Here is a 23029-nt window from a genome sequence, read left to right as displayed (position 1 = left end):
ATTAGTCCAAGTGCTTTGGACACCAGACACACTCATATGAGCACACGGGCATGGTAAGTGTTAAGTGTTCACTCTCTTTCCAATAACTGACACTTGCATTGCAAGCAGTGCAAATTCCTAGACACGTTCTGGCACCGGTCAATGCAAAAACAAATCTCTCTGTCCCTCCTGCTGCTTTGCATTTGCCACCTGGTGGCAGTAGATGCTTAGAAAGACTAAGGGGTAAACTATCAAAGCTTTGCACTGAGTTTTAGCCGTGTGACTCCTATTAAAGTAATTTGGAGCCAGATACCCCTGAGAGCTCCTATCTCTTTTTAGTGCCAGTATTGATTAGGCAATTCTTGACTTTGGGGGGGACAAAAACTGGTGTGTGCACGTGGCTTCTTTTCTTTACTTTGGCCTGGGTTTGAAATGAATTGTTCACCAGTAGCCATTTGCATAGACAGTCTCAAGCTTCCATACAATTCAGTCAAACTCAATTCCTCCACCTCCTTTTCCAAGGGTTCAACATTTACTCCTCTCCTCTAGGATATCTTCAGTGCAATTTATTTCATTATTCTCATCTCCTCCATTGACCACAGTGTCTGGTCCTTTGTAGCTTTCCAAGGTTCAGTGAAATATTTGGGGCTGCAGTTGAATAGCCACCCAATGGGCATGGACCTGCACCATTGAAGTCAATGAGAATTCTGCCACTGACTTCTACAGGAGCAGATTTGTGTCTTTCACGAATTCAGTAATTCTATATACTCATGAGTCCCCTGCCTTTGTTTTTTCTGGGAATTATACAGTGTCCTCATGAGCTGTTTGGAAGATAACATGACCCAGGAGTGAGCCAGTTCTCGCAGAGACAAGCTGAATGAGGTAATATCATTTGTTGGACCAGCTTCTGTTGGTGAGAGAGACAAGCTTTCGAGTTTACACAGAGCTCTTCTTCAGGGCTGGGAATGTCACAGCTAAATACAGGATGGGACAGATGGTTTAGTGTAAGTAGTTAACACACATTTCAAGGTACGATTCAAGGTGAAGTGCCCTGTTAACAACCCTCCAGTCATAGGGGGGAAAGGAAGACAGTTGGGGAGGGTTTTAGTGGGTTACAGATTGTTGTAATAACCCATAAATGCAGTGTCTCTGTTCAGCCCATGATTGTTACTGTCTAGCAAAGTGATGAATTTAAGTTCTCAGGCTTGTCTTTTGAAAGTGTTGTGCAGGTTTCTTTTGAGGATGAGGAGTGATAGGTCAGACATACTGATAACATTGCGAGAAGTGTTCACCCACAGGTGATCTGGTATTTTTGTCTTTTATCATTTTTCTGTGTGAGTTCATTCAAGAGCATAGCGGTTGTCTGGTTTCACCCACAACTTGTTGTTGGGGCATTTAGTGCACTGGATGAGGTACCCCACACATTGTAATAGGCATATGTAGGACTCATGGATCTTGAAAGGTGTGTTGTGTGTTGATCATCGTAATGGTGGAGATATGTCTGTAGATTTTGCATCTGTTGTTCTGACAGGATCTGGTACTGCTTTGAATTGGTGTGTCTTGGTCTGAGAGATTGGGGGGTTGTTTGAAGGCCAGAAGAGGGGATTCAGGAAAGATTTGTTTCAGGATGTGGGTCCCCATCAAGTATGGGTTGTAGGTGTTTGATGATGCCCTTATGGGTTTCAATGTGGGGTAGTAGGTAACAACTGGGGGGGGGTGTTCAGAGGGGGGGTTATTTCTGTATTGAAGCAGGTTCTCTCAGGTTATTTGGTGGCCCGTTCCATGATGCATGGAATCTATTTCTTGGGTGGAATGTCCTTGTTTGGTGAAGGTGGTTTTGAATGTGTTATGTTCTTGCAATCACTCAATTGGTCTTTTTATAATTCTAGAAAGACAGGCTGGGGTTCCCTTATAAACTTACAGTGTTTATTAAGGAGTGAAACATAGGGATCACATTTGAAAATAAATTTATTTTTGTGAGAAACTAAAAGAAAGAAAGCAGTTCCCCTACCTCCTTCTGCAGCTCTAGCTGTAATGAGAATGTCTCCTGTCAAATGCTTCCTGTTTCTCTTTATGCATCTAATGCATAGGAAGATTCTACAGAATGAAGTAACATCTCTTCTGGAGCTAACACGTGCTCTGAATATAGATGTGTCCTTTTTCTTGGATAGTTTCAGTGCTTTATAATTATTTATAAGGGCTTCCCTCCCTGTTTCTTTGGGTGTCTTAGAGTGGCTCTTGAAAGCTGTTTAAGCAATAATAAGTACTGCCAACCACAAGCTGTTGAGGTGGCATTGCTTTCTCCTGCAGTAAAACCCATGCGAGGAGGCCGTGGTTTATACCCATTGCCCACATGGGAGCTGTCCAGAAACCCTATTGATCTCGGAGGCCAAAATAATCTGTATGGCGACTCTACGCGTCTGCTGCTGCTTTTTGGCTCTGACACTCACCTCTTACTCCACTGGAGGGACTCCCCTGTCCATACCTGTCCTGGGGCCTTCCTTTAAAGGGGCATCCCTATATCAGCGGGGTCTACTTGGAAAAGATAATATTTACTCCCTTGTGTGGCTGAGCTGGGCTGTGACAATCCAACCCATCATGAGTAATGTGAGAAATGGGGCACAACAGTAACCAAGGCAGTGTCATTTCAGGGACTGTATGAGCCTCGAAGTTCAAACAAACAAGCTATATAAAGTCCTTCTCTTTACTGGCAAGCCAAATGGAAGTTTTTGGGTATTTTTAGAAATCTCAGTATAATGACAAATTTCAAGCTCAGTTAAATAACGTTTTTGTGAAATGATGCAGAGCACAATTAGTACAGAGACATGAATAGTGAGAGATCCAAGCTGGTTTGCCTGATATTGTGTAAAAATGTGTGTAACTTTGATATAGAACGCCTTGCCAAACTAATTATCGAAGCATATGCAACCATCATCGTAGGCACAGGTACTTAGCATTTGATTAGATGCTCAGAGCCGAAATCAGTATGAGGGAGCTGATATGAAAAAAGTATTTGATCTTTAAATTTTCACTGTTGCAACAAACCATGTTCATGTGTCTTTTTTTACACGTATGACTGATCTCATGTAACAAAGTATAAAAGCTGAGATTTAAAAGGAGCCACACATTTTTGGACTGGAATCCTCCCCTCCCACACACTTATAATTGGGGATTCTGAGAAGAATATCTAAAACTTAAATATTTTCACATGAATAATGTAAATTCATTTAGCCGCTACTGAAATAAATAATACTTTCCATTTCTGCATCACCTTTCACATGAGGAAATTAAAGTAACTTACAACCATTAAGGGCCAGATTGTGAACCAATTACTCCCATAAGTACCTGCTCACCAGTGTGAATAAGGGGTTCACAACTATGCCTTACTACACTCTTGTGATGTATGTATTGTTATCTCCATCTGCAGATGGAGAAACTGAGTAAACTTGCCTGTGTGTGGGATGAAGTCTGAGGAAAGGATGTAACTGAGAAGTACCTAAAACTTAAATTTGGTTCCTTTAGAGCAAGATTATAAATATTACAAATTAAAACAAATTATTCCACCTAAAATGTTAAAGAAATAGGGCCAGATCTTTGGCTGGTGTAAATTGGCATAAGTCCATTTACTTCAATAGATCTATGTCATGATGCAAAATTTCTCTAATTCAATGGTTCTCAACCAGGGATATGCAAAGGTCTTCCAGGGAGTACATCAACTCATTTAGATAGTCGCCTAGTTTTACAACACGCCACATAAAATGCACTAGTGAAGTCAATAAGAACTAAAATTTCATACAGACAAGTATGTAAGCAAGTAGTTTTTAAGTGAGGGGTACTCAAGACAAATCAGCCTCCTGAAGGAGGTACAGTAGTCTGGAAACATTGACAACCACTGCTCTAATTGACCTGGATCAAAAATGTCTTTGTTTTACTTTCTATTTCTATAGTAAGGCTATTGGGATCTCAGCATTAAAATACAGTCTCAGAAGGATTTTTTGAATCATGTTTTTAAGAAATTTCATAAATGGACCACTGCACTTCCCCCAAATTAATGAGTCTGATGTTTCATTTTCTAAGACCAAAGGTCCCTGCATCTTCCAAGTATTAGAGTGAGTTGTTTTCCAGAAACCCAAAGGTGGAAGTTCATTAGCAATCTATTTCTGTATAATATATTTTATAGTAACAAAGAAAAAGGAAGTCACAACTGGTCTAGTCAAATTTGCTTCCTGCCCTCTAGTCAGGGACATATCTCCCATCAAAACAGGCATGGGATGTTTCTTAATTGTGCTGTCAACAGTTCTCTCCGGAAACAGCAAAAGAGAGATCCCAGATCAATCTATGAAACTGAAAAGGGTATTCCCAGAAACACTGAGAAAATGAATGCCAAGGGCTTTTGTTACACTTTACCAGGGAGATCAGGAGTGAATGCACCGAATTGAAAACTCACTGCTGTGGAAATAAGCACTCAGGGCTAGACTCTGCTTGGAGACAGCAGAATCTGCTACCATTTGCTGCTCTGAGGTGTACTGTGCCTCACAGAGCTGGGGAAAGGAGGCAAGACCGTGGCTGGCAGTGCAGGAGAGAGTAAGGTGCATCTTATTTAAGGAAGTGGTAATGGGCATACAGCCACTCTGTGCCCAGCAGCTCTGGTATTCTGTCTTTGAGAAGCCCAGGAGCTACCCCTCGGTGCATCAGGGAGCTCCAGGATGTATATGTGAACATGTAATTCCTGAGGCAGAATGCCTTCCAGTGTTCCCTGTGAGGCGGCAAGGCTCCACACAGCTCCGTGCTACGGGCTGTGTCTAAATGGCACCATGTAGCTCTCAGTGATGAAGTTTTAGATTGGGTTTCCTGGAATATAATCAAAGAGAATGTAATAAAATCAACATTTTGAAAACCCCTAAGCCTCTCCCCACTTCATGTCTAGTAGGCCCCATTCACTTAGAAACTCCAGACATTGATGTACATTTTTAAAGCAATGCAAGGGAGACTATTCCATTTTCCAGGCTTTTAAAGAACGTGACCACAGAGGATATCAACAAAAATTTGCTGGATTATCTCAAAAGAGTTTGAATATAAACTTCTTTTTGCAAATATATATACTGTAGAAACTTAATTTACCAGCACTGTTTACCATTTGATCAGATAAAAGAATATTAACTCTTAAAAATGAGATACAAGCTGAATTCCCTTTTGATTGCATTGTATAATAACATCATCTTTCTGTGAATTAGTATAGTGCCTTTTGTTGTAGAAACAGACACACGTGGAAGTAGCATTTCAGTCACCTCTGGGGTGGACCACAGTAGCTGTTTGCCTTAAATTCTTGTAAGTGCAGTCATGGTATAAAGAAGAATATGGTCTCCACATGAAAATAAAGCACTTAAAACTGTCAATCAAACTAGGTTGAATCTCCAAATTCTCACAGGGTAGGGCAATACAGAAGCAATAACAGAGGGTCTGATCCAAAATTCATTGAATGGGAGTTTTCCCATTGACTTCGAATCAAGCCTAGTCAATCACCTCTAAACGAAATAATGAACAAAACAATATGGAATGATCATCTACAGCATTTACAGCTCATCACGCTGTATTTGGTTTGTCTCAGTTCGTTAGTCAAATTGAAAGCCTGTGTAATTCTAAGGCAGAGCTACAGTGTCCACGCAGCAGTTGTAGATTGTTTGCTAGCCCACAAAATAACACATTTATTCAAAAGCTTTATAACACTACCAACGGCCAAACTCACTTAGCTCATGCAAATAGCCCCATCGAAGACAACCGGATCGCTCATGGGAGCAAAAGGGAACAGGGTTTGGCTCCAAGTGTAAGAAAGGCAGAGATTGCATCTAGTGAAGGAAATAAGAATAGTGTAAGCATGACAGCAGAGAAACATGTTACTCTAACTGGCAATAAAAAGGGCGGGATTTAGAATAGAATTGAAATAATGGTGGTATTAACCCCAAATTCCTCCTTAATTCACCCTCCCCAGATCTACCATTTAAAGGAACATTGCAATGCTGTTTGTCCTATCTTCATCCTAAACTGAACATGTATTTCTCTCCCTATGTAGTTATACAGCACCTTGGCCAGATCCTCAGCAGGACTAAATCAGTTTCCCTCCATCAAAATCAATAGAGCTGTGCTGATTTACCCCAGCCGAAGTTCTGGCTTTGTGTCTCTGCCCATTAACTTGGTTTTATCCAGTTTCTGATTTAAAAACTGAATTTGTAATTTGTGTTAGGCACAGTTTAGGCGGGAAGTTTGTTTCATCTTATTTCTTGACAGTTTCTATGTGTGCTAGTGGCAGCGTTCTTAACCCTGAATCAAAACCTAATCTCTCCAGCCTTTGTAAAACCTTTTCCTCTAATTCTCTCCCTAGTAAATTATATTCTGTTCTTTGCCCTTGAATAATTTAAAAACGTATAGAATAAAGTACGTTTTTTTTCTGTTCCATTGAACGATACCTGGTAATCAAAATGCTGCATTCATATCTCGCTGCAGTGATCTCATTTCTATTGGGACACCAATGCAGTGAGCACAGGCCCATGTTGTGTTCATCCTGTTACAACCAGATAAACTCATAATGTAGACAGATAAGAGCTATGCTCATTAATCTATTAATTGCCTATTGTCAGTTGTCAATATGTTTTGCTTGATGGGAAGCCTGAAGATTAGTTTGTATTGTGAGGATGTAGATTTTTTTCTTATTATTATTATTTTATTTTGATGTGTCGGGTACTACAAAATGACATTCATCTGGCAGTGTCTTGCCTGAGCAGAATACAGCTGCCTTTTTTGGTGAAGTAAAAATATAATGCCCTAAACAGCATTGAAATAAAAAACATATTTTTACCGAGAGTGGCGAGTGTGTGGAGTGGTTTATGATGGGCATTCAGGACATCCTTAAAGTCAACACAGCTTGAGGTACCCTGATTATTTGGGGAAGCTGAAACTCTGCAGGGACTTCAGTGTTCATTGGACATTTGAGACTGATTTTGTCTGTGACTGGAGCTGCTGGGGCAGGATTTTATTATAATTGTGAGCACTTTAATATGCCACAAAGAGATTTCAAGTTCTCTGTTTTTCTGGACTATCACAAATAAAATGTTTAACAATGGAGTACAATCACCAAGTTTACACCTCCGAGAAGGGTGATTTTCAGGGCTCCTGCAAAGAATTAGGCATTTTATTTGCCTAACTACCCAATGGTTGAGAGGACGCTGCTGCAAAAAAAGGAGCATGCTGTAGAGGGGTTTAATAGACTATTTGAATCACAGCTTCAGCTCATATGTACCATGGACAAAAAGCCTGTCTGATATATGCATGTAATAATAAAGATGAGATTTTAAATACAGGTTGGGTGCCCAGTAAAATTCTGGAGACATTTCTGCCCATGGCAAGAAACAAAAAGTCCTCACTTTTTATGAGTTAGTAACTTGACCTCTCTGTGTCATTGTATTACTTGCAACATTATCTGTTAGGTGGTCAGCAATTAAACAGCTGAGGCCAGATGCTTAACTGGTGTAAATTGATTTCAATGGAGCTATGCCAGTTTACAACAGCTGAGGACTGGGCCCTTTTTAGCCTACAAAATAAGGCCATGTTGCACCTTCTTTTTTAAAAATTCAAACTCCCTAGGTTAAACTGACTATACAAAATGGATGATGCAATGGTCTAGATAGGCTGGCCTTCAAGAGTCCTAACCATTCCTTTAAAATACTCAAGACTTTCCTTTGTGGTGACCATGTCACCCCACCGTTGTCATCAGCACTTACACATAGAGCTGGGCAAATTACAGACTTTTTGGTTTGCTTGCAGTTCTGAAAAATTGAAAATAAAAATTGATTTGGCCTGAACCTGAAAATTCCAACCTCATTCAGAGAGGGATTTGAACTTGGATTCCCAAATTGCAGAAGAGTGCCTTCGCCACCCAGCTGTGGGATTTTCTAGGGTAGGACTTTCTCAATCTCTCCTGTTGCATCTATTCCACTGTGTTTAAATAATTACAGAGTCTTTGGAGCAGAGACTGGGTCTCCCAGGGGAGAGCCCTGACGGTTGGATTGTAGTGTCATTCTCTCTCTCTTTTTCTCTCTCTGGCCCACCTCTTCCTCCAGCCATTTTGTGAATGTCACCTACATTCTGAAACAGCAATTTCAGTGAATAAACTATTTGAAAAATATCACCGATCCCTACTGCCATTTACTATATGGAGACTTATCTGCATAAACAACTATTTTCATGCTGTTTGCCAGTACAGCAGGCCCAAACAAGACAGCCATGCCACTTAACCCCATATAGAGTTGCCAACTTTCTACTCACACAAAACCGAACACCCTTGCCCCACCCCTTCTCTGAGGCCCCACCCAGGCCCGCCCCTTCTCTGAGGCCGCACCCCCCGCTCACTCCATCTGTTGCTCGCTCTCCCCACCTTCACTCACTTGCTCATTTTCACTGGGCTGGCTCGGAGGTCTGGGAGTAGATGAGGGCTCTGGCTGCAGGTGTGGGCTCCGGGGGGAGTTCAGAGTGCTGGAGGGGGATCAGGGCTGGGGCAGGGGGTTAGGGCATATGTGGGGGAGAGAGAGGGCTCTAGCTGGGGATGTGGGCTCTGGGGCAGGGCTGGGGATGAGGGGTTTGGGGTGTAGGAAGGTGCTCTGGGCTGGGACTGAGGGGTTCGGAAGAGAGTGAGCAGGATTAGGGCTGGGGCAGGGGGTTTGGGCCTGGGAGGGGGCCAGGGGTGCAGGCTCTGGGTGGGGCTTACCTCAGGCAGCTCCAGGAAGCAGCAGCATGTCCCTGCTGCAGCTCCTATGCGGAGGCATGGCCAGGCGGCTCTGCACACTGCCCCGTCCGCAGGCGCTGCCTCTGCAGTCCCATTGGCTGTGGTTCCCAGCCAATGGGAGCTGCAGGGGTGGTGCTTGGGACGGGGGCAGCATGCGGTGCAGGGGTCGTGCTTGGGATGGGGGCAGCATGCGGAGCCCCCTGGCTGCCCCTACACATAGGAGCAGGACGGGGGACATGCAGGCTGCTTCCTGAGAGCCGCATGATGCGGAGGCTAGCAGGGAGCCTGCCAGTCCCACTGCGCAGCACTGCCAGCTGGACAGTCAATGGCCTACTCAGCGGTGCTGACTGGAGCTGCCAGGATCCCTTTTTGAGCAGGAGTTCCGGTTAAAATTCAGACACCTGGTCACCCTAACCGCATAATATCATGACATGTGGGAGGCAGGGTAGCTGTACAGGGGCCATCTGCAGCCACTGCCACCACAGAAGGGAGCTCATTGTGGAGAAGCTTTGGGGTTAAAGACCCCTCTGTACATTAATCTCTAAAGGTTTGGGGGTAAATTCTATCTGCAGGCCCATTTATCTATTATTATTGACAGTTAAAAATAGTTTCCCTAAAAACATTATCCCCAAAAAATTGCTTTAGACAAAACAGAATGTAATTTATAAAGAAATTTAAACAACTTCAAATTTTCTTGTTTTGAAATAGTAGGAAAAATCCCAGTTTTTCCCAGTATTTGACTCTTCTCCTCTTGTTTTTTCTACTGGAAAAAAATGGGGGGAAAGTTTGAGAAAGTGAAGAGAATTAAAAAAACCTTCTAATACTTTTTAACCTTTTTTCCACTAAAAAAGTATGAAAATAATGTAAAATGACAGAAAATGTTACTCTCCCCACATTTTTAAAAGGGTTTTTTTTTCTTCAATTTATTTTCCAATTTTTGAAAAGGTATAAACTTTACAGAGTTTTATGTTTCCTTTTGCCACTCTGTAACTTTTCCAATGTTGAGGAAGTTTTGGAAAGTGACAGTAACAAATGGAAAAGTGAAAGAAAATCCCTGGACATCAATCATTATCTTGCACTTACTGGTTAATGGGTTAAGAGAAATACTATGAGGAAAAAAGGATAAAACAAAACTTTAAATGATGAACATTTAATATTTTTCTTTAAAAAGGTAGTTTATGAAAAACGTAAAAAAGGTTAAAATGTTCCATTTCAAACCCTGCAAAAGGAAAACAAATTAGAAATGTTTCTCAATTCCCCTCTCTCTTCTTCCCAGGGATTTTGGCCAACCAACTCTATTGTTTGTTACCGAAGGGCCTAAATGCACCACATGAGATCAGGACTCCATTGTACTAGCTTTTGTACAAACACACAGTAAGGGCCAGATCCTGCCCCAGAGAGTTTACAATAAAAATGGACATGGCAGAGTGTAGGAGGAAGGAAGCATTATTGTCCCCATTTTACAGATGGGGAACTGAAACACAGAGAAATGCAGTGTCTTGCCCAAGATCATGCAGGAAGTGTGTGACAGAGCCTTGATTTACCCCCAGATCTTCTGAGAAGCAGGCCACTGCCTTAACCACAAACCCACCCTTCCTTATCGTTCTTTATTTCACTGTCTATCCTACTATCACCCCTTCTATACATTTATGTTGTCCTGTTCTCTGCATGAAGTCAGCAGATTACATTGTTGCAGACGGCAGTGAATTCTGCTCCCCCTCCCCTTTAAAAAAATACCCCTATGTTAAACTACTAGGAATGCGTTTCTTCCTCATGTCACTCCCAGGTCCCTCCCTACTGTGGAGGAGGTGACAATTCAGGGAACACTCTGTTTTGTAAATTGTGACCTTTAGAATTGTATGCACCCCTTTTGAGCCCACATCCCATTGTAAGTCAGCCCCTTTTGATCCATCCTCCATCCCCTTTTATTGACTGGCTCTCCCTGTTTCTGCAAAATGTGTCAACCCTGCTGCATGCCTCCTCTGTGAATTCTTTACTTCTTGATATTTCTGCAGCAGGACTGAGGCTGACATCAGTTTGTTTAGTGGAGTAGAAGACAAAGGCAGGTTGCTGTCATTGCAGTTGAATAGGTCAGCAATGACAACAACCTGTTCTGCGGGAACTATCCCCCACTGACACTGTTTTCACTGCATTTGAATGGAGGCTCTTGGGGGTCTTTCTTTAGGAAGTGGGGGTGGGGAAGGGCAGAGAGGTGGGGAGGAAAGGAATGAAATAATTTAAAAAGTAAAACCCAACTTGCTTCAGTTGAGCATTGACTTCGCTAACAGAAAGACTAGGCACTTTAAAGAGCTGTAGGTGTGGTATATGAAGCAATCTTCCCTTTGCTTCACTTTGGCCACTACAATAGAGGACAAAGTCCCCTCATATATCTAGATTTTTTTTAAAAACTAGTTCATCATCTTTAGGAGGAAGAGAAACTGTTCCAGTAAAATATAAACCAGCTCAAACATTTGTCCAAATTGAGACTTCTTTGTGATTTGATTAACTCTTTTGTCTGATCAATAATTGGTCTCTTTTGTGGACATCTGCACTTCCTGGCTGCAGCATAGGTGTAAGCAGGAAGCATAATGATCCCATCTGGGTCATCCGCAGGGGGTTTGTATCCAGTTCTGCAGCTTAGACTTTGACCAACTGAGCTAGAGGAATAGTTCCATGCTGACTACCCATGTGGGGAGTGAGGGGGATCTTCGTGCTTGCACATGATAGAAATCCTGTTTTCCAATGTTTCTCTTTTAAAAAAAGATTTATTTAATTCACAACATGAGGAAATATCCTCAACACAAGTTTTCAGTCTGTTAATTACCTTGTGACATGCAACCGAACACATACATTCCACACATTGGTAACACATTTCAATTGCTTGAGTAACACGTTAGCAAGTTTGCAAGATGAGAGGTATGATGGTTTCAGTGAAATGGAATTTCTTTCTAGGTGACAGCTTGTGGCTTCATTCCTTTTGGAAACAATGAGAAAGGGCAACCAACTTCACTTGGAGCATCTCACACACTAATAAAGTAGTAGCCATCTTTACTGGAGAAAATAGCCATCGGTTCCAATTGTAAGTTATAGGAAATGTCAGTCATTTTGAGTAAGAAAAGATTTTCAATATAGTAAGAAAGATCAGAAAAAACAATTGTTAACTTTGCTAAATTACAATCTAATTTGTTCAAAGGTAGCTGGCAATGCGTTTTAATCCTGGGGAAATGTGATGGATAACTGCCATCAATTAATTAAAGATGGGATCCGAGAAAAAAGTTAGCCACTGAAAATTCTCAAATGTCTGATTTAAAAAAATATTTTTTATTGATAACTAAGTAAAATATTTTGTTGACAATGCCCAGAAAAATAATTTTTTACTTACAGATTATGTGCTGTAAAATTGGGGAGGATACATTTTACAGCTGGGTGAAATTTTTCGGTCAAAGAGTTTGTTTGCCAAAAAATGCAATTTTGGGGTGATTAAAACTATTTGCTAATTCTGGTCAAATTGGATGAACAGTTTTAGCTAGGAATAAAAAATTATAATTTTTTTAAAACATCAAAATGGTTTGGTTCAACATCTTGTAAATGAACCATTTTGACTTTTCATTTCAAAATGTTTCATTTAGAAATTTTTCTAGATTTGTTAAAACAATTTTTAAAGGATAAAAAATACCTGAAAACATAATGAAAAATTTAAAAAAATCAGTTTCAGTTCAAACCAAAGTGAGATTTTGGGGGGATTTTTCAGCTCAGCCACCAAACTGAAAAAATCAATTATTCACTCAGCTGTAATATACTTTCTCCATACAAAAGAAGAGGTTGAACTTAAAGTGAAAAATTGAATCCAACCCCAAGAGTGAAAAGGAGGAGAAAGACAGTATACTACATGCCAACATAAATCAGTTTTTCTTTCTGAATTGCACAGAGAATATGCAGCTACAATCAAAAGTAATCTGTCAGAAAAACTGTAAAAACAACAGAATCACAAAAAGTCAGTCACAAAGTATAAAAAAACCCTGTCTTGCTGTGTGTATATGTATAAATTATCATACACTTCTGCTCTATCTTATACTGACTTTTCACTTTAGAGAGTAAATTCTCATAGAATTAATTTCTTGTTCTGCAGTCAACTATAAATTAGAGTAGCCCGTAGCTCACCCAAATCCCATGTAGATTTCCTCCTCCTTCGGGGAAGGCTTTGGGATATTTTAGGCATCAAATATTCTTTGATGTGTGGACAGATAGTCTACTCTTTACAATCCAGCATTTCATTATTATTTATTATGGTAGCATCTAGGAACCCTAATTAAGGCCCATGGCCCAATTTTGGTAGGTGCTGTAGAAACAAATAATAAAATAGTCCCAGAGAGCTCAGAGTCTAGGTGTCAGACGGGATGTGACAGGTGGATTGTACAGACAAAGAGGATGGAGGTAGGTGGGAGGAGGAGGTAACAACAAGAACATCATTTTCCCGAAAACTAGAAGTCCTAGCTTGCCACTTGCCTAACCAATACCAGACAGGAGTGATTTGAAGGCACTGTGGCAGAGGCAGGTATAAAGAGAGATTAAAAAGAAGATAATGTGGTGGCTTTACAAATTTTAATGGGTTGTTTTTCCCAGGCATTCTCCATGCAGTCTTTTTCCCAGTCTGCTCCATAGAAAACAACTTCTGATTTTTTTCATTGTCAAGTGCGTTGTGTTATTTCTAGAGCTGGCTGGGATTTTTTAAAAATTTTTTTTGACAAAACATTGTTTAGTCAAAAAATGGTGATTATGCAAAACTGAAACTTTTATCAGGAAATGGTTGGTTTTGATGAATTTCTTGAGTCAAAACAAGTTGAAAAAAGGGTTTGAAATTGCTGAAACATTCTGTTTTGATTATTTGTAAATGAAAAATTTTAGTTTTCTGGTTTGAAATGAGTTTTTGTTTCAAAATTTAAGATATAATACAAAAACTTCTAAACAATTTAAAATGATCAAAATGAATATATTTTAAAATTATGAAAATGAAATGTTTCCATCGTCCCAAATGGGATTTTTTCCAGGTTTTTGGTTCACAATTTTTTTTTGAGAATTTAATCTTCTTTCCCATCCAATTTGGGATGGGAAAAATTCTGAAATCTTGAAAATTTTCACATGACAGAACAAATATTACCCCCTCCCCCACACTGCTCAATGCAAAGTGGGTATAAAATGCTACCGTTCTGATTTGGTAGCATTTTATGCTCACTTTTCACTCTCTTTGCACAGCTTTAAAACAATCAGACTTAAAGTTAAGCACATCCTTAAGTGCTTTACCGAATCAGGATCTACATGATTTCAAGGGGTAAGGCGATGAAAAACCAGTCCCTATATTTTTGCTTCCAAAAGTTATGACAGTCTGTTACTTTCATGGGACTTAGTAGGATTCCCAAAGCCATTGGATAACTTGGTTTCTCATAGGAAATATTTTTCACTGTGTTTGAAGTGGTAACTCCATATTTTTAAAATGAGACAAGATTCTGACTTACTTTCAAGAACTGGAAACCCAATTAGAATTTTCACGGAAGACCAATAAAAAAGCTGTTGAAATATTTGAAAGAAAAGGTATACTATTTAAACCTTTTATTTGGAGGCATGAGAGAGGACATTGTGTAATAGAACCCCTCCTTCCAGTGGCACATACGCATCCAGTAGCCAGCAGGAAATCACCGCACTTCCTTTGAAATAAGATTGATATTCATATTTTAAACTTTGAATTATGCTGTTTAAGACACTCTTTAAAAATCATATTGCTGCCTTACAGGAAACTTTGGAAAATATTCTAGTATGGATTGTGGTTTAGAATTTCATACATTTTATTCCTAAACTGATTTCATAATCCTGTGTGTGTGACATCATCATCATTCCCAAATAAACTAATTGCGACAGCACAAACTGAGGCTCACAAATGCAGGTGAAGAATGAATACACCAACAACATGTGGATGTAGGATCTTGGATCCTTAGGACTTTATCTGTTCCTACTGTACTTAGGTTTCAGTTCAACCAAGCATTTGAGTTTAATTTTAATCACAAATTAAACTCAAATGTTGGTTGAATTGGAACCCAAGTACAGTAGGAACAGATAAAGTCCTAAGGATCCCAACCCTATTCAACAAGGAACTTAAGCATGTAGTGACATCCCACTGATTTCAATAGACATATGCATAGCAAAATAGATTTGGACTGCTGAATCCAAGCTTTTATTCTTCATCTGAAATAATAGTGCTATGTTTTGACATCACAGTGGGGGATTTTGATGTCATAGAGGTTTATGACTTATAGAAAACTTCAGAAACCAAAGAATTAAGGATAAAAAAAGAGCCTTTTGTCAGGCAAATGATCATAGTAATTGAAAGCTATGCAGAGAAATACATAAGTATGGTATGCTGCAATAGGAGCAGAATTTGTCTCCAAACAAAATGGTGTTCCATACATCATGAGTGGGTATTTTAGAAAAACACATTAAAAATAACATTGCTATTTGTTAATTATGTGGTGTTTTCAATAAATCCAGCTAAATATCCTTAACTCAAGGCACTGAGCCTTTGTTCATAGTGTGGTATATTTATGAATAGAACAATATGTCAACCCTAGTTTTGAATTTCCTGGCTTCAATCATTTGAAACTACTCCCTTACTAATGTTTAAATGTAGGATTTTTTTGACTTCTCTTTACAGCTCTGCAGCACCAAGCAGTGATGTATTTGTAGAAGGAAGTTATGCTGTTCCCCAGCACTCAATATTCAGTAATGTCCCAGCAAGGAAAAGCATTATTTCTCTCACATTTTATGTGGGTTTTATTATCATTTGCTAAATATATTATGATTTCCTATTTAGCTTAATCTGCAGCTTCAAGAATTTTGCATGAGATTTCCCAAATAAATCACTGTGGCAAAGCATTAATAACTGTATATTGTGCCCATTTGAAACACATTGTTTTTAAAAACAAAGTTTGGCTACTGAACCAGCATCTTTGTTCATCGGTATTAGAGTAGCAATCTGAGTATCTCTTCCTTTCCTTTGAGATTTTCTCTATATTTCAGGTTCTGGACAGGTGTAATGGTTAGTTATTATTTATCATACGGTAGTATCCAGAGGACCCAACCAAGACTGGGCACTGTGCAAATACAGAGGGGATATCTGTGCAGCAGCTGTGAGCATGCTTCCCAGCGCAGGTAGCAGAGGCCACTCAAAGCACTTTGCTGCCCTAGCCAAAACATAAGTGTGCCCCCTCCCTCCTACCCTCTCAAACACCAGTCTGGTTTGGCCCTGCTTCCTTAGGCAGCTTCCTCATTTGACTTTAAGTAGAGCGGCCTCTGGCAGGTAGAAAAATGCCCTAGCTTTGCTCAAGGCAGAGCACTAAAAATAGCTGGGGGTAGTATAGGCAACAACTTGGGCTTGTCACCTGAGTACAAACCCACCTGGACTCCCTGAGTACATAGTTGGGTGGCTAACCTGAGCCGCTGCCCATGTTGTTACCCCAAGCTACACTGCTATTTTTAGTGCACCAGTTCAAGCAGAGCTAGCATGTTCCTGTCTACCCATGGTGGGCACCCATGCTCCCAGCTAGTGTAGATCTACCCATAGTCAGAAATAGTACCTGCCCCAAAGAGCTTAGTAAATACTTTAAGGCTGGTTGGAACCTGGATTTCCCATTCCATGGAAAATTCCAAAATGAAAACATAAATAACATCATTCCACGTTGGGAATTTTGAATTTTCCTGCAAAATAGAAATTCCAACATGTTGTTTAGAAAAGTTGACTTTCAAAAGGAAATTGATGAGGTTCGCTGAGCTGCCCAGAGATCCGCAGCCCTGCTGCCAGGCTCATATCTGCGCAGCTTGAGACAGGGTGTCTAGGCTCCCTGCTGTGGAGTGGGGAGCCTAGAATCCCTCAGAGCCCTGGCTTGAGCTGGGGCTTCCCGGGCTGCCAGTCTCCTGGCTGTGGAGCAGCCTGGCAGGTGGAAACCTGGTTGTTATCCATCAGAAGATTCCATGAACTCTACATGTTCCCACAGAATTGGCATTTTCTGATGGAAAACCATTTTGTCAGATATTTTCTGACCAGCTCCACTAATTATTGTCAGCCTCCAGAGATAGGGTCTTGAACAAGGGCCTAATGGCTATCAATGTGAAGAAAAGTAGCATCCGATCCTGTCTTTAGGTAGTTGTTACCAATCTAAGCCAATAATGGACCTGATACCTCCCTACTTGTTTTTCTAGCCAGGAAAGGCAAGGTGCCCCAGTTTCCACCAGCGCACACAGGACCTCAGTAAGTAAAATGGTCTGAAACTCAGTCAAAGACAATGTGGCATTTTTTCCCTCCAGAGAGAGCTCTGCCTTCCTGGAAGAAACCAATTGAGTCTGAGTAAGATTCCCCTTCCATAAAGAAGACAGAAAATTCTTCACACTGAGACATTCAACCTTTTGTAAGTGATGACATGTCAGATTCACCTAGATGAACCTAAAAGATCATCTTAATTCTAGATGTTTATCTCCTGGATCAGCTGTGCTTCTGGATAGGACTTCTTTGTTGTCATTGTGGGGAGGAACCTATCATTGTCTCCCTACCAGCCCTGACAGAGGATTTTAGAAGTTCGTTGTGCTGCAATCTATCAGCCTCAGAATGCAGTGTCTTACACCAATGTGGACACTCTAACCTCTGCATTTCATCTGTTGCGTCTTTCCTAATCTGATCTGTGAGGATCATCTTGGGAGGGGCAGGGGACAGATGACTGTTTAGAAACCTCCATAGCAGGGGTTGCAAATGTTTTCATTGTGCTGACTGCATTTAAGTTGTCTGAGACCATTTGCCTCCCGTTCACATTCACACAAACCACTTTTGCTCACATTTGCAGTGACATAACATCCCTGAGACAATTACAACAATTACATACATGGAAAAACCATATTAGAAAAGTATCTAATACTTGTAGCTGTCTTTCAATGCAATTTATCAGCTGGAAATGAGGAAGATGCAGCATTTTGTGGCCTGCCAGCTGTCCACAGACCCCCAGTAAATGTTCTGCAGACAACCAAACGTCCTCAGAACACAGTTTTGGAACCTCTGCTCTATACCAGTGTTGGAGTACAAGTAACTGCCATCATGAAATCATCAATGGAGTGTTCCATAGACTGTAAAGTACTCTGTCTTAGTGACATCAGTGTTCAATGAACAGGTCTACAAACCAAAAGGAGTAAAGGTGAGCCTTGACCTAAATATAAAAACATGAAGTAAAATTAGAATCTCTGTACCAAAGTACATATACATATACAGTAAGGCCGTACAAGTAATCAGCCTCAACATAGCAAAATTACCTATCTGATAGGTTTAATGAGTGTTCTTATCTTAAATCTACATTTAAAGCCATGCAGTAAAACCTAAGCATTAAAATGATCAGTTTTTGTTTTATCACAAAGCTCCAGGAATGAGCTCCAATCCTTACAGAATTCCTATATCCATTTGCATGGTAGTGAGCCTTCTCCAGTGGTGCTCATTTATAAGTGTTGGCAATCCAGGTTCAGTGGGTGCAGGGTTTATTGGACTTGCAAATTATGGGAATTTTCCTTTTGGTTGAAAATGAAATTTATTGGAATATGTTTTCTCAAACAAACGTACAGTGTAACTTCATTTGCACCTTTTAGTAGAAAGATATTCAGGAACAAATCAGTGAGAGCATTACTCTTGCTCATTGTGGTATGAAGTACCTTCCACATTTTTCCACATTGTATGTGATAATGTACCGTCTGATGTGTGACATCAGGAGCATCTAAGTGATATCTCATTAAAGACTATTTTTTGCTGCGGTATTCTGAGCAAACTCTCGGCCTTCTGGCTAAGAGAGGTGAAAACATTATATAGTGCTGTGGCTTGTTTATATAGAGATATCACTAATTTGTCATTAAATAAACTTCCATTCATTATCATTATTGATCAGGTGTATATCAGTTTTTCGTTACACTTGTCATTCTCTTTGGTGGCTAGATTTAGTCAAATCACGATATTTGAAGAGACTTGTATTTTTGTGTCACTGTCAGACACTTGCAAAGAATTTAAGAAGAGTTTTCTTCCTGAATTTTCAGTTCATTGAGTTGCAGATAGATGTTCATTCTAATTTAAAACCTATCACATTCTTACCATTGGAGGAAAGACACATCTAGGAAATGAGTCTGTGGCTTTCTTCAATTTGTTCCACACACAACTACTCTTCACCAGTATGGCAGCAAAGAGCTGGCACACAGCTACAAATGTCTGTGTTCAAATTAAATATGTATGTCACTGTTATTCTTCAGTCGTGCAATGGTCATGAGGGAAATAGTATTTCTGTCTATAGCTCAAACCTTACTAACTCCAGAGAAAGCTGTTTCTGCCTTCAAATTTCTTTGTAAGAGAGGACACAACATGAGAAGCCGCTTTTCTTTGACTTCCACCAGAACCTCTAGAAAACCAGCCAATGTAGCATGCTCTTTGTTCATAGAGATATTTAGTTTTAAAAAATGAAGACTCTAGACCGAAATTCTCTGCTGGTGTAAATGGACTACAATTACATGGACTTCAATGGACTTTTGTGCTTTCACACCAGCAAAGAATTTGGCTCATGATAGGTGTAACAATGAAGTGAACTGAAAATATTCAGAAAAGAAATACCAATGATGCTTAAAGAATAATTTGCGAATAGGAGGCTGCTGATGAGGAAGAGACTGGAGAATGAAGTTGGAAAATGAGGGCTGGTCCAAAGACATTGAAGTCAATGGAAGTCTCTGGATCAGACCCATAGTCTGTAGTTCCCCAATGGGTCATGGGGGATAGATTCCTAGTTGTATAATGGCTGATAAGAATCAAATATATTCTATGTGAAGCTGTGCACATATTGTAAATGTAAATCTTTTAACTTTCTCTTTGGACCCACATTTGCTAAGTTCTCCCCATGAGAGAGAAAACAATAAAAATAAAGGGCAACTAGAGTTTTGAATACAAGTGGTTAATGTCAGTCCTACCCATTGTTTCTAGAATAACTATCCTTATCCTGAGTCTCTCTCATCGTTCTCAAAATTAGAATTTGTAAGTTGCAAGTAAGTTTAATTTATTACACATTTTTCACAACTGTCAAGCATTTGAAATATGAGTGTGTTGGTTTTTTATATCAATCAATCCTAGAGTTCTTTTGGGGTGTGCTCTTTTTCTTTAATGAATACTAGAGTAAACACTAAGTAATTCTCTCTCCCTCCCACCCCCTGAAAGGGAGAGTGGGCAGCTTTAAGTTACAATATATATGCACCTAATTGTGGTTCAGTCATTTATGCGAAGAGGTAATGGATGATGAAGTTTTTAATACAAAAGGTGTAGGGCATTCTGCATCTGTGAGAAGGGAAATCAAAACAAATCTCCTTTACATAATGCATAAGCCATTACTGAATCAAGCACAGGGATATGAAGGGTCCAAGTGTGCTTTAATAATCTGTCTTACAAACAGACCATAATCTGCACAATTAAGCTTCTTGAAGTTGGCAGGATTTTATGCAGTTGGCAGTTTTCCCTTTAAATAAAGGTCAAAAAGAGGGGAATAAATTATCCAATGAATACATTTTAAGGGTATTATGTAATTCCATTGGATGTTGATAATTTTTTGTTCCCTACTGTGCTGGTTGGTTCTGAGAGAAGAAATCCACAGTGCAGATTATGATCTTGGTTATAAACGGGATCTGAATCTCACTCACAATCTTTAACCCTACAGAATTACAATTTTTCAAAAAAATGTTTGTAAAGATACAAACTAACATCCATTTATGTATGGGCTATCTCTCAATGTATTCCAATAATCAAGGACAGATAGGCACTTGGACTATGCACCCAAGCTGAGGAATAAGTGGGAATAATAAGAACCCTTCTTTTACCACTGTACAAGCTGGAAGTGGGCATGGAGGGGAGTAGAATGGGGCTTGTTGCTGAAGTCAGTGTATGCCTTTGTGTTACTGCAATGGGCTGTGGATCAGGGCTTGCTGGTGAAGGTTGCCTGGGACCTGTGCATAGTCAATGGTCATACCCCACTTCTCATCCATCCCTGCCCAGTTTCTGGGTAGCACTGGCCCTTTTTGGTACCCCTGGTAGAATGGTGGGGAGCTTGTGCTGCTGTACTCTTACTGGACAGATTTCTTGCCACTCCAAAGAGGGTTCTGCTGGCAAAAGTGGCTCATTCTTGGTATGTTTTTTCAGGAATAACGTATATAATAATTCCACCCAAAGGGAGTATGTTGGCTCACTCAGTGGTATTGCCATCTTTCTTGATGATGATGAGAAAGTGTTTTCGTTTAAATAGGAAGATTCATGAATGACTCTCCCATCCCTCACTTATCCTTTTGGCAAGTGACCGTGCTGCTGGGACACAGGCTGGGGGGAGGGGAAGGGGGATTCTTCTAGGAACCTATTGTTGACATTTTGATAGCACATCATTGAGTGGGTGGCAAGATTTCGGGAAGCCCCAACCTTCTCTGAATTTTCCCACCACTAGCTTTGAATGCAGCTGCCTCCTTAACTCTGTGGACTTTGTGGGGACATCTAGGAATGAATTTGCATTGGCTTGGGTAGGGAAGGGGAATGAGCAAAACTGAGCAGCAGTCTTGCTCAACCAACCTGGGGTAAACCCCTCATGCCCAGAGCAAAAGGTAAATGGGCAAAGAAACAACCCGCCTGTTAAATCTTTTCCCCCCCTTGTTGTTGGTTTTTCCCTACATGTTGCTTCACAAAATACTTATTTAAAAATTAATTATTTGCAAGATTATTTTCTGAGAGCGTGAACTGAGAGGCTGCACAGCCTTTGTGCTACACAGATTCTCAAATCCATCAAAGGACTCCATCCAGCTGTCTCACTCTGCCATTATGTTGTCTGACTTTCTTGATCTTGAGTATATTGCAGTTAGAGGATCTAATCAGGAAAGAAATAGTTTCCCCTCCTTTTAAACCTGAACACTTTGGGTGATTTAATTTCCTAACACCACTTAATTAAAATGTGGGCTCACAAAATTACTAAGGAAAACAAATCAGAAAACATGGTTCAGTTCAAAACCTGTTTCTAGAAATCAGACGTTGTTTGATTGAGGCAAAAAATCTTTTTTTATGACTTAGCAGGTGTTAAAGTTGTGTTTACTGAGTTGTAATTTAAAATGACACTTTAACTTATTATTTTAACCAAAGCTGTAATAGAAAAATATTTTTTTTCTGTATTGTTAAAATGCAACTTGATTCCTATGCAACCTACGCACAGACCCAATAAACAAGAATGAATATTTGCTGCTGATGTGTGGAATATATTTTTTTAAATCGCAGAATGGATTAAGAATTAAACTAGAAACAAGATGGGGGAAAAAATCCCTCAGAGCTGTAATCAAACAGCCATTCCAACAGCTGAAACATGTTATTACATCTTTCAGCTGATTTATTGTACCCAAAGAGACTTCATAATCATCCTCAGTATTAAAACAAGGGGAATAGAGGCACATTTCAATAACAATGATTGTTGTTTGGAGAATGCCAATCATGTCTAAGAGTGTTATTTACGTCAGACAATATGTAGATATTGTGCCTCCAAGCCTGTTCTTGTTCTTTTTTGTTCTGTGAGTTACACAAGTGAATGTTAAGAAATGTTGACAACTAGGTTCAATAGCTAAATATAATAACGAGGAGTTCTGCTGACTTTCTTTTTGTGGGGGGAAGAAATCTAAGCCACAAAAGGAATGCATTCTGCTCCTAGTCTAGGGATAAAAGCTGCTCTGAATATTTCAGAGCTATCTTCTATTTTAAAGGTGGGAGAAATCAAATCTATGTACTAATTTAAATTTGTGTTTTAAAAAATCTAATATGGAGACTATAAAAGATGGGATTGTGAAAAACAGATGGGGAGCAATGGAATTTATTATGAGAGACGTGAGCTTCACTTTGTGTTATTTTCTAACATGTAGTTTTATTTTTGCTGGTGTCTGTCACAAATCCTAAAATACCATTACAGAGTTAGCAGATGGTTTCCAAGTATTCATACCTGATAAAGCCTCCTGGGTGATCAAGCACTGAAAAATCAATATATTTTTCAACTTTCAATGGCTAGCTATTCAGTTTCATTACATCTTGCTATTCCTCCATGGCTACTGTGATATGGACACTTACTTCACCATTGCATTAAGCTCTAATCTCCGAACTGGCTGATACAGGCAGTTAATGAATAGCTATAGTACCACTCGGTATGCTTCACAATTCTT

Source organism: Chrysemys picta, chromosome 4, assembly GCF_011386835.1.
Source record: "Chrysemys picta bellii isolate R12L10 chromosome 4, ASM1138683v2, whole genome shotgun sequence".
NCBI lineage: Eukaryota > Metazoa > Chordata > Testudines > Emydidae > Chrysemys > Chrysemys picta.
The sequence above is the reverse complement of the archived record's forward strand: the minus strand, read 5'-3'. Positions refer to the sequence as shown.